The sequence below is a fragment of the Dendropsophus ebraccatus genome, chromosome 9, assembly GCF_027789765.1.
Source record: "Dendropsophus ebraccatus isolate aDenEbr1 chromosome 9, aDenEbr1.pat, whole genome shotgun sequence".
Classification (NCBI taxonomy): Eukaryota; Metazoa; Chordata; class Amphibia; order Anura; family Hylidae; genus Dendropsophus; species Dendropsophus ebraccatus.
Genome location: NC_091462.1, coordinates 34,319,955 through 34,332,215, shown reverse-complemented (window position 1 = coordinate 34,332,215; position 12,261 = coordinate 34,319,955). Strand labels below are relative to the sequence as shown.

The window sequence follows — 12,261 nt, the reverse complement described above, 5'->3', positions numbered from 1 at the left end:
CGGTTGATCTACAGTAACCTGGCTCTGGTACTTCACAATGTACAGAGCCAATGCTTCAGTCTCTATATACTGTACATCCCGGTGTCACAGCTGTGCAGAACAGCCGATCAGCGCAAGTAATGGGTGTCGAGAACTCTCCGATCACCTATTGTTGGCCAATCCAGAGGATGGGCCATCAGTGATATAAGCTCATCATCTGTTCAAAACTCTATACAAATCTAAATTTTTTCTTTCAGTTTATACCAAAAACAAAAGACAAAAAAAAGAAAAACAACAACAGTAAACCATAATAATCCGACAAGTTCAAAACACAATTCTCTAAAGTTTATAGTGTGCGATATAAATTTCCATACTTTTATCATACTTCAAGCCCAACGTTCCGGGGCACTAATTAATTCATTATATGAGAGAAGAGTAATCAAGCCGTTCATTCTAATCAATGTGCCTCTACCAGAGTTACACAGCAATCGCGGCGCTGGAAACTTTACGTGTACTTTTGTTCCGCTTCATACTGCCATAATTACACACTTGTATCTGGACACATCTAGTAGATTATTTTTACGCAAGGAAAAACCTAATGATTCTGAAATTAATCTTCAATGCAGACAGATTATTCTGTGCATACCATACCAGGTGAATTATTCATTGAAGTTTTAACCCCATTTGAGCGCTATTAACAGTGAGTAATCTACCCACAAATAAGAGACGGTTTATGTACACTGCATTACTTATCAGCCATTTTCTGTTTTCATTCCCTTTTTTTATGCAGTAAATATAAAACTACATCTGTAATTTAAAATATTTAAAAAAACTGATGTGTTTTAACTTTTTGTAAGGCTAGATTCACACATTTTTTGGGCCGTTAGACAGTCACCTTTGTGGACTGTCATTTTGAGGTCAAATAACGTCCGTAATTTCAAAATAACGGACGTTATTTGACCTTGAAATCATGGACGTCCACAAATTCGGCCATCGAACGGACAAAAAAAAGAAGTTGTGTGAAGCTAGCCTAAGGCTGGTTTTAAAGTACTGCTGTATTTTTGCATTTTTTATCGATTTGTTCACCCATTTTAAATAGAAGCATAGAAGACTGTCGGCAGAAAAAGACCACTGGGTCCATCTAGTCTGCCCTTTTAGTATTTACCTTCTTGGGCTGGGTTCACACTTCGTATATTTCAATCAGTATTGCGGTCCATATTGCAACCAAAACCAGGAGGGGATTAAAAACACAGAAAGGATCTGTTCACATAATGTTGTAATTGAGTGGATGGCCGCCATTTAATGGCAACCCCAAAAACCCACACACCAAGAGAATATTCACACAGAGGTGGATACACTGAAGATTTTCTAAAGAAGGTTTGCATTAAACCCTTAATAAACCAGCCCAAAATGGCCTAAATGACCAGGCCAATATTCATTTTTGCATTTTTGTTTTTTCGTTTTTGCCTTTTAAGGCTTCATTCACATGTCCCGTAAAATTGTCTGTGGTCGCGGATCCGCTACCACTGACAATTTTAGGAACCATTCAAATGAAGGCACATGATCCCCTGCCGCCCGGTGGCGGAGGTGGCGGGGGCGCAGGGGACGGCTGCTCGCCTACTCCCCCCATGCCGGTGAACAATTGAGCCGGCTGGCGTTTGGCGAGTGGGCGGGTGGTTGGCTTCTGCGCTACTGTCGTCTCTGCTGCCGGGTGGCGAGGGGGCGCTGCACTTTTGTTGGGGGATCCGTGCTGCGATATTCCTTCAGTCATCGTGGCGTGGATCGAGGTGGGGGGCGTGGCACAGATGGTGTGAATGAGGCCTAAGAGCTATAGCGCCTTTATTTCTCTATCTACAGGGTCATGTAAGGGCTTATTATTTTCAGGAAATTTACTTTGTACTGGCACCTTTTAAGCTAGCATGAAATGTATAACAGAACCCCCAAAATATTTTATATATGGGGTAAAATTGAGGGGGGGAAATGCAATTTTGTACCTTTCAGGGGTTTCCTGTGTCTACATATTGCACTTTACAGTAAAACTGACATGATATCATTATTCTATACTCCAGTCAAATCACAACGATATGCATGTTTATTTAGCTTTTCTAATGTTTTACTTTTTTTTCAAAGTAATTATTTTTGCTAATAATTTTAATTAAAATTGCCCTATTGTGACTCTTAAAAAAAAAAAAAAAAAAAAAGGCAAATATTTGCTGCTATTTTAAAACAACGGCTGTTGTATTGAAATAATGGCCGTTATTTACCGTTATATGGCGGCCATCCACTCAATTTCAACATTGTGTGAACAGAGCCTTTCTGTGTTTTTAATCCACTCCTGGTTTTGGTTGCAATATGAGGACCACAATACTGACTGAAATATACGTAGTGTGAACCCAGCCTAAAAGGGCAGACTAGATGGACCCAGTGGTCTTTTTCTGCCTACAATCTTCTGCGTTCGTATGTAAAATGGGCAAATTTGTAACAAATTGATTAAAATAAAAAAGAAGGCAAAAATACTGCAGTTTTCTTAACATTTTGCAGGCCCCAAAATAAAACCATTTGTAAAGAGGTTAAAAATGCGCTTTTTTTTTTTTTTTTTTTTTTTTTATACAGTAGAAAGTAGGAATACAGGGCACTCACTGCATTAAACCAATCTTTGTTATTTCTTCATCCACATGGCTATTGCAGTCGGGATCGATGCTTTTACAATAGATCAGCTTATCCATTGTACTAACGTCTATCCTAAATGCTATACCCATTGAAGATGTATTTTAATGAAGAAATAAAGAAGATTGCTATAATGCAGTGAGTGTCCTGTATTCCTACTTTCTACTGTATAAATTGATGCTGATTTTCGGACAGTGAGCACAACCGAAGGCTACCTAAAATGTGGGGTTACAACCTTCCTAGCGTGGACACATTTCTTTGCCATATGTCTCTGAATGGTGCCGATCGCTATCTTGACCCTATGTTATATTTATTATTTTTATGTCCCAGAGGTTTTTTTCTCTAAAAATCTGCCTGGATAATTTCCGCAAAGTGATTTTCAAACCTATTATGCACATGGCTGCTCATGTTTTTTATTGAAATGACACCAATGACACTATATTAGGCTAAATATAATCTACAGTTTTGGGCCCCAGGGATAAGAACGTCATAGTATTGATAGATAGGGTTGTAAGACTGGAAACCAGAGTAATACAAGGAATAGGAGGACTACGGCACCCAAAGCTTAGTACAAAAAGTTATTTAGCTTTGAAAAAAAAAAGAAAAAAAGGGGCAACCTAAAAATCCTTGTGTAAATGTATCGGGGGGAGGCATAAAGACCTCTCTAATGATCTATTTATACCAACAGTAAGATGTAGAGGATAAGATCTACATCTAGAGAGAAAATAAGTTTCCAACATAGGAGACTCTTTAATTTAAGGGCAGTGGTCATGGTGAACTACAAGAGTGTATAAGTGGCCTGAATAATTTCTTGGAGTGTAATTATATTACAGGTTATAGTTAATAAGCTTTGGAACCATAATATATGACTTTTGGATATGGCTTTTTAAATTTTTTTTAGTGACCATGTAATCACATATGTAATACAATGCAATGCTTGTGTATGCCTATGGCTATATTCACACTGTGTAAAAAAAGGGAAAAGGCGTTCACCTAAAAAAAATAATAATAATAACGTCCAATACACAGTGTATTGAATCAAGGACATTGGACATGTTTGCGCGGACGTCAAATTAATGTTCCTGATTATTATTTATGGCCATTATTTAGCAAACAACGAATGTTATTTTTAGTTGTTCACACATTTTTTTTTTTCATCGTCCTTTCGCCGTCTTTACTACTAAATTCAATGTACCTTGAAAAAAGAATCACACCCAAAAGGGTCTGAACTAGAAAATGGACAGAAAAAAAGTCATGTGACCATAGTCTGTCAGTGTAAGGGCCCGTTCACATCCGGAATCGGCAGAAAAATTCCGCTTGGAATGCCCGCTTGCGGTCCTGCCTCTGCTCAAAGAATTGACATGTCAATTCTTAGAGCAGAGAGGCACGGGGAATGGAGGTGCACAAGGCTTCAAGTTGAATGAGATAGCAAGCAGGATTCGATTCCGTAGTGTGAACTGGCCCTAGGGCTAGGTTCACACTACGTAAAAATGGCGGCTGACTTTCATACCAATGGCACGGCACACATGTCTATTTATTAAATAAAGTCCATTATTTTTTAAATAACAAACGTTATTTGAACAATGATGGCAATTGTAATAAAAGATGGCTGTCATCTTTACGTGGTATGAAGCTAGCCTAAAATTGACAGGTAGCCTATTAGGTCCTGCCTCTGGCTCAGACTAATGGGCAACTACACATGGCAGGCCTTAGGGTTTTTCGTTAGGCCCCCGGCTGCCCTGACAACCTATTCACACCCTGTGATCACAATGTGACAGAAGGAGGGATTCCTCTCACATCAGCAAACTATGCCGTCCAGTATAAAATGCTTACCCCCTTGTATGCAGATGAACACAGGACAACGCAATATGAAAAAAAAAAAAAAAAAACATACTGACCGGGCTCAAATTCATTGATTGTGATTAACAAAAAATAAATAAAGTGAAGGATGTTGCAGCCATAATTTAGCGTCCGCTTTGTAACATCATAAGCAGCGCCGGGTTTTGAAGTTATAAAACAGTTTGGTTGCAGTCTATATCCCCTACAGGGTCATTATTTGGCCAAAAAGGGTTTGCACGGCTTAATTGGAATCTAGTCGATTTTTGAACACTCAACAGTTTCATCCTGTGATGCGCTCATGCTTCTTGTAAGTACAACCCTATTTATTCCCTCAAGCAAGGAACACAATGTGGCTTGCCTTCTTTCAATGATCTAGAAGCTGAAACAGAGGTCACACATCACTACCAGCTGCCTGGCAGGTCAGCCAATTAATTTATCGTTCTCTTCTAAAAAGTTTCTGACATCCTTCTCTTGGCAGAACATTACAGAGTGATAATATCCCAATAAATGTCACCCTTGATCAGCTCAGCTTGCACCGTAACAAAACCTACCAAAGGGCCAGTCTCGTCTGTATATTACTTTTTTTTTTATTCATTTGATAAATAAGGCGATTTTCAGCCTAAGGGGGAGATTTTCCTTTTCATGGAAAAACATTTATTTAAAAAAAAAAAAAAAAAAAAGACAAACTAAAGCAGCAGCGTTGCAGCCGTGTCACAAAGCTAATTCTATCTAGTGTCAGTTATCTCTGGAACAGATAAAGAGGGTTCTGCGTCTATCAGATATATCCATAGGTTTGAAAAATAGTTAAGACTTTTTGACTTTAAGTAGTTTAAAAATGTTATATAATATATATATATATATATATATATATATATATATATATATATAATCATGCTTAAGGGTACAAACCCACTTGCAGGATCCGAAGCGAGTCCCCTTGCTGCGTATTTGCAGCGAGACTCGCTGCGGATTCAGCCCCTATTCTTTCAATGGAAGACAAAATCGCAGCAGGGATGTAGATCCCTGCTGCGATTTTGTCTGCACCCCGCCCCATTAACCCCCCGGCCGCCAGACATTATAAATTACCGGGTCCCCGTTCCTGCTTGCTTCGGGGCTCCCGGTGTCTTCACGGCCCGCCCGGCCAATCAGTGCGCTGCGGCGGGGCAGCGCACTGATTGGCCGGGCGGAACGTGCCGGGAGCCGCCGAAGCAAGCAGGAGCGGGGACCCGGTAATGTATACTGTATCCTGCCTGCCCCCCTGCAGCCCTGATCGCCCGCAGCCCCCGGCCGCACCATTGCCCCCAGCCCCCGGCCGCATGATCGCCCCCAGCCGCACGATCGCCCCCATCCCCCGGCCGCACGATCGCCCCCATCCCCCGGCCGCACGATCGCCCGCAGTCCCCGGCCGCACGATCGCCCGCAGTTCCTGGCCGCCAACACAGCCCCCCCCCGCCGGCGATCGTGCGGCCGGGGGCGATCGTGCGGCCGGGGGCTGCGGGTGATCATGCGGCCGGGGGCTGCGGGGCGATCGTGCGGCTGGGGGCTGCGGGCGATCGTGCGGCCGGGGGCTGCAGGTGATCGTGCGGCCGGGGGCTGCAGGTGATCGTGCGGCCGGGGGCTACGGTGCGGCCGGGGGCTGGTGGCAATGGTGCGGCCGGCCGCACGATCGCCCGCAGTCCCCGGCCGCACGATCGCCCGCAGTCCCCGGCCGCCAACACAGCCCCGGGGCGATCGTGCAGCTGGGGGCTGCGGGAGATCGTGCGGCCGGGGGCTGCAGGTGATCGTGCGGCCGGGGGCTGCAGGTGATCGTGCGGCTGGTGGCAATGGTGCGGCCGGGGGCTGGTGGCAATGGTGCGGCCGGCGGCCGGTGGCAATGGTGCAACTGGGGGCGATCGGGGCTGCAGGGGGGCGGGCAGGATATACATTACCTGATCTTGGCTCCTGCTTGCTTCGGCGGCTCCCGACACGTTCCACCCGGCCAATCAATGCGCTGCCCCGCTGCAACGCACTGATTGGCCGGGCGGGCCGTGAAGACACCGGGAGCCCCGAAGCAAGCAGGAACGGGGACCCGGTAATTTATAATGTCTGGCGGCCGGGGGGTTAATGGGGCGGGTGCAGACAAAATCGCAGCAGGGATGTACATCCCTGCTGCGAGTTTCTCTGCTATTGAAAGTATAGGGCTGGGATCTGCAGTGAGTCTCGCTGCAAAAACGCAGCGAGGAGACCTGCTGCAGATCCGGCAAGTGGGTTTGAACCCTAAGGGTACGTTCACACTTACCGGATCCGCAGCTGATTTTCTGCTGCGGATCTGCAGCAGATTTCATTTAAAGAACTGAACACAGCATCAAATGTGCACCATCAAATCTGCTGCGGATCTGCTGCGGATCCTGTAGGTGTTAACGCACCCTTAGGCTACGTTCACACTACGTAAGTTTCCAGCCGTAGCGCGTTCCGTGAATAAGCGGCCGGAAACTTACGTAGTTTGCGTACAATGGAAAGTATACGATCTACGGGAGCACAGTTCACACTACGTACGAACTTACGCCCGGATCGCATGCGGCGCCGTAAAAAATGAACCAAACCATTATTTCCAGACGGAAATGCCGTAACTTACGGCCGTAGCGTAACATGCGGTCCCGTACGTAGTGGTGATTTCTTCATTTTGGCAGCTTTTTGTTCCAATCCAAAAGGTTCTGTGGGGTGTCCGGGGCTAGGCGAAGATTTCCAAGTAAAAGACCGCTGTTAGATCGCTACGAAGATCGCTCGGGAAGCGTAAGTACGCTACGGGCGTAAGTTCGCGGTCCGTACGTATCCGGCCGCAACTTGCGTAAAGTCCCGGCCGGAGTTTCATACGTATATGTCCGGCCGCGAAAAATATGCGGCCGGACATATACGTAGTGTGAACCTAGCCTAAAGGAGAATTGCAGGCAGGGACAGAGAGGGAACGTTCCAGTCCCTGCTACTGATTGGCTAAGTGGGCTTGACACATCACATTCCAGGTCAGGTCCCCACTTAGACCAGGAAGCTTCTGGGGACCACAGCAGAGGACAACAGACAGCTGGAGCCGAGGAGGTAAGTACATGTTTGGTTTTTTTCACTCACTCCTCCCTGGCAGTTTTAAAGGGAATGTGTCATCTAGATTAGAGCCAGATACTAAAACTTGCTCTTTTATTTTAATCTGTATTCTATTTTCTGACTGTCATTGTTTTATTTTACAGTTTTTATATTGTTATGGGGGCTGCCATCTTGCCTGAGCTCTTTTTAACAGCGTTTGGTGACACGCTTTACAGCAAGCCCAGTGGACAGCCCCCATAACAATGTAAAAACTGTGAAATAAAACAATGACAATAGACAGACTTTGTTCCCTTGAGATGAATGTAAAACATCACTGAACATACTCTCTGACTTTTGAAGAGGTCATACTTTCTCCCTAATTTAGAGCTGTGGTCTAGGGGTAACTCACCTGTCTAGAGACCTGCCAGCAGTTCATTCTTTGGTTTGAATCCCCTGATGGAAATTAAATAGAGATCTGTTTTTCTCATTATTGTATCATTTTTAAGGCTATGTTCACACACAGTATTTTTGCTCAGTATTTTGGGCAGTATTTTGCAACCAAAACCAGGAGTGGATTGAGAACACAGAAAACCTATGTTCTCACACTGTTGAAATTGAGCGGATGGCCGTCATTTAAAGTCAAATATTGGACGTTGTTTTAAAATAACAGTAATTATTTGCTATTAAATGGCAGCCATCCACTCAAATTCAACAGTGTTAGAACATAGCCTTCCTGTGGTCTCAATACACTCTTGGTTTTGGTTGCAAAATACTGACCAAAAATACTGTGTGTGAACATAGCCTTAAAAATGATACAATAATGAGTAAAAAAAGACATCTATTTAACTTTTATCAGGGGATTCAAACCAGAGAATGAACTTCTGGCAAGTCTCTAGACAGGGGAGTTACCCCTAGACCACAGCTCCAACACGTAAGGAAGAAGATTCAATTAAACCTGAGTGTTTCTTTCAGCCATAACCTGCCTACAGAGGACTGATCTGCAATCTGACAGCTGAGGTAGCAGGAGGCCGGGCAGCATTGATTATTCATGAAGAGGGAGGAGGATGCATGCCAGAGTGTGGCACGAACAACTGCTCTGTGACTTTTTAGTACAGTAGGAGACATAAGATTGTACATAATCTGCTGCACAGAAAATTACCAAAAAGCCACCATGCTCACTGGGGGAATGCCAGCTACAGCACACTGTCAGCACCTTAGATAGGGCCCAGGAGCTGACATATTCCCTCTAACATAAAATCATTATTTATACAATAGTTCATTTTCTAATGACACATTCCCTTTAAATGAAATGTCCCTGCCGGGAATAAATGTTTGTAGAAATGCTTATGGTGCATTAATATCTTTTTCCATTTTGTGATTATTTATCGGGGGCTAGGTTTACACTGCGTTTTTGCTGTCTGCTTAACATATCCATTTCAAGGGGGGAAAAATGGAGGCAAAAACTGATGAACTGATGGAAACGGATCGGTTTTAAAATTTCTTTAACGTACACAAAGACGTTGTTGACCACATTTTTCTGCACATTAAAATTCTAAATGGATACTGTTAAACTGATGCAAAACACAGTGTGAACCCAGCCTGAGCCGTTAAGAACACATCATAAATATGATTTATATATTAGACATGCACGATACCTATTCTTGCTCCAATCACCATACTGTGACATCTTTACACCTGGCCGTTGAACATGGCGGCCTTGAATGGCTGCAACCTACCAGAATGGGAGTAGGTCGTACCACCTTGTAGCTCATAGAAATGGAGTGCCATCTCTATAAAGACTCTAAGAACACATGGGCATGGGTTCCTGTGTGTACAAAGCTTGTACAGGGGGAATTTACTAAAGACTGATGTTTCAGATACCAGGATTGACATGAATCCATTAAAATACACCAAATGTATTAAGAAATAATAGATTTGTTGCTGCAAGCTGACGTTTACATATAACTATTTCTGATTGCAAAAGGTTGCAATTGTTTGATACAAACGAGGCTTGCACAAAAATTTACTTGTTGCTGTATATGACCTTAATAATATCCCCAAAAGTTTGTAAGGTTTATAAATATGCAGCAATACTTACTCCATGTGCTGTAGTATGATGCCTCCCTACAGTACGATTGAGATACCCCCTCCCCCATGCAATACTTATACTGTGGGGTTGTACTGTGCTGCAACACACCTGTGTGCATGAGTATTTTGGTACCTTTATTAGTTCAGCTTAGCGCTTCCATACAAATTTAAACCGTCCCTATAGACACAGTTAAACTGTCACAACACTGCCTGTTTTGAGCTCAGTGTGACCCTTGGCTTGTGATATGCGACTAAGACTGTGCCTGTAGTAAGTTTTTGTGTTTTTATTATATGTTTTTGCATTTGTCTGAGCTCTGTCCTACTACTTCTACCACAGTAATCAATTTTCGTACCACACCCATCTCTCCCCTGCACATCCATCTCTCCCTTGCACATCCATCTCTCCCCTGCACATCCATCTCTCCCCTGCACACCCATCTCTCCCCTGCACATCCATCTCTCCCCTGCACACCCATCTCTCCCCTGCACACCCATCTCTCCCCTGCACACCCATCTCTTCCCTGCACACCCATCTCTTCCCTGTTAACTTAACATTTAGTCTTTGTTTTGCTTTTGATTGACACTCTGCCTTCTCCACTTAATCCTTCACCTTGTCAGGCCTGAGTTCTGGGTCTCTGTTCTAATCATTACATTTTTGTACCTCTGCTGCTCCCCTTGTTGTGATCTCAGACTGTTGACCCTCCTTTTCTGTTGTCTGTCTTGTCTACGTTTTGTGTTGCCATTTAATCTACGTCAGGGACTGTCGCCCAGTTACCTGCAGCTGCCTAGGGCTGATAGAGGCTAATAGATAAGGCAAGTGGGAGGGAAAAAGTGAAGGGCCTACTGTCTGTGTCTGCCCCGTTCCTTCCCTGAATGGTCTGTCATCCGGATCCCTGACAGGACTATATTCTGGATAATGCAAAAGATCCATTTTTTTCACTTTCTTGTGAAGACTCCAAAAACCAACAGTGCAATAGAAACCTAACAAAAAGTAGCGACTATAAGGCCTATAGGTAAATTCGGCGGAATTCCGCAGCGGAGCTCTCCGGCACAGAATCCTGCCGGTATCTGTGTTCCGCAGTGTCTGTATGGGAGGGCACATGCCTCTGCTTCCTCCCCTCTCCGTTCAAATAATTGACATGTCAATTCTTTGAGTGGAGAGAGGAGGAAGCAGAGGCGCTCCACCGCAGAATTCCGCTGAATTTACTCATTGTGAACTGGCCCTAATGCAGCACAGATATATACAGTATATCAGGTAAAAACAATTAACATTTGTTACCAATTAACAAGAATGGTGCTGTTTTTTATTTAAAATTAGATTTATGCTTTTCTAATCCTGGATAGCCCCTTTAACTCTGTTTATGCAAAGGATTTGGAGCTCTATAAAAACAAAAAAAAGCTTCAACCCCTTGAAATGGCTCCAGCCATTGTAACTCTCATCTGATACGTCTTCTGTCTGAAAATGTATTCATCCTTATGGCTGGCTTAGTAATAAAACTATTCTACACGCAACAGGGTTAAGTGATCACTATATCCCTCAAAGTATACATCAATACATTACTTTTATATGTTTTTTAAAAAGGAAAAACTCTACAATGATGCCCCTGTATAAATCTTTCTTCTCCCAATATTCAGACGTCACCAGGGTGTATATTAGTTGGTAAAAAGATGTTTAATGAAGCCATGCATTGTCTATGAAGAGGGTGTGATGAGCTCAAACCATTCACACTGTGACGCAGTCTATGCATGCAGTAATGTTACATCATGTAAGTACATATGAGGCCTTTCCGGAAGCATCTCATTAGTATCAAATGCAATACAAGGGTCACACACGCTCCTTACCATAAAGCATCATAGTTACCGTAAATGAAGAGCAAGACATTTGGGACCATGAAAAATCATTTTATAAGCACACACAACTATAATATATAATATAAGGGAATTTACATTCAGGGAATCTGGCAAAAAAAAATTAAACCATGCCATATATGTTTTTTTTTTTTACAGATCACCTCCTTAGGGTAAAACACAGCCTGCTTTCTTTTGAGCACAGCTAATATATGTGGCCACTGATCATATAGTCTGAGATTGCATGGCTGCTTTCCCTGCACATACGGTCACAGACACTGCTGCTGCTTTCCCAGAACATACGGTCATAAATACTGCTGCTGTTTTCCCTGCACATACGGTCACAGACACTGCTGCCGCTTTCCCTGCACGTACAGTCACAGACACTGCTGCTGCTTTCCCTGCACATACGGTCACAGACACTGCTGACGCTTTCCCTGCACGTACAGTCACAGACACTGCTGCCGCTTTCCCTGCACATACGGTCACAGACACTGCTGCTGCTTTCCCTGCACATACGGTCACAGACACTGCTGCTGCTTTCCCTGCACATACGGTCACAGACACTGCTGCTGCTTTCCCAGAACATACGGTCATAAATACTGCTGCTGTTTTCCCTGCACATACGGTCACAGACACTGCTGACGCTTTCCCTGCACGTACAGTCACAGACACTGCTGCCGCTTTCCCTGCACGTACAGTCACAGACACTGCTGCTGCTTTCCCTGCACATACGGTCACAGACACTGCTGACGCTTTCCCTGCACGTACAGTCACAGACACTGC

General features: G+C 43.9%; 1 protein-coding gene across 4 annotated transcripts in view; it reads right to left on the bottom strand.

The window, feature by feature from the left end:
• Nucleotides 1-12,261, bottom strand: part of MAP3K20 (mitogen-activated protein kinase kinase kinase 20) — a 150,710-nt gene that overhangs the window by 45,504 nt on the left and 92,945 nt on the right. The gene's annotated exons all lie outside the window — the stretch shown is intronic.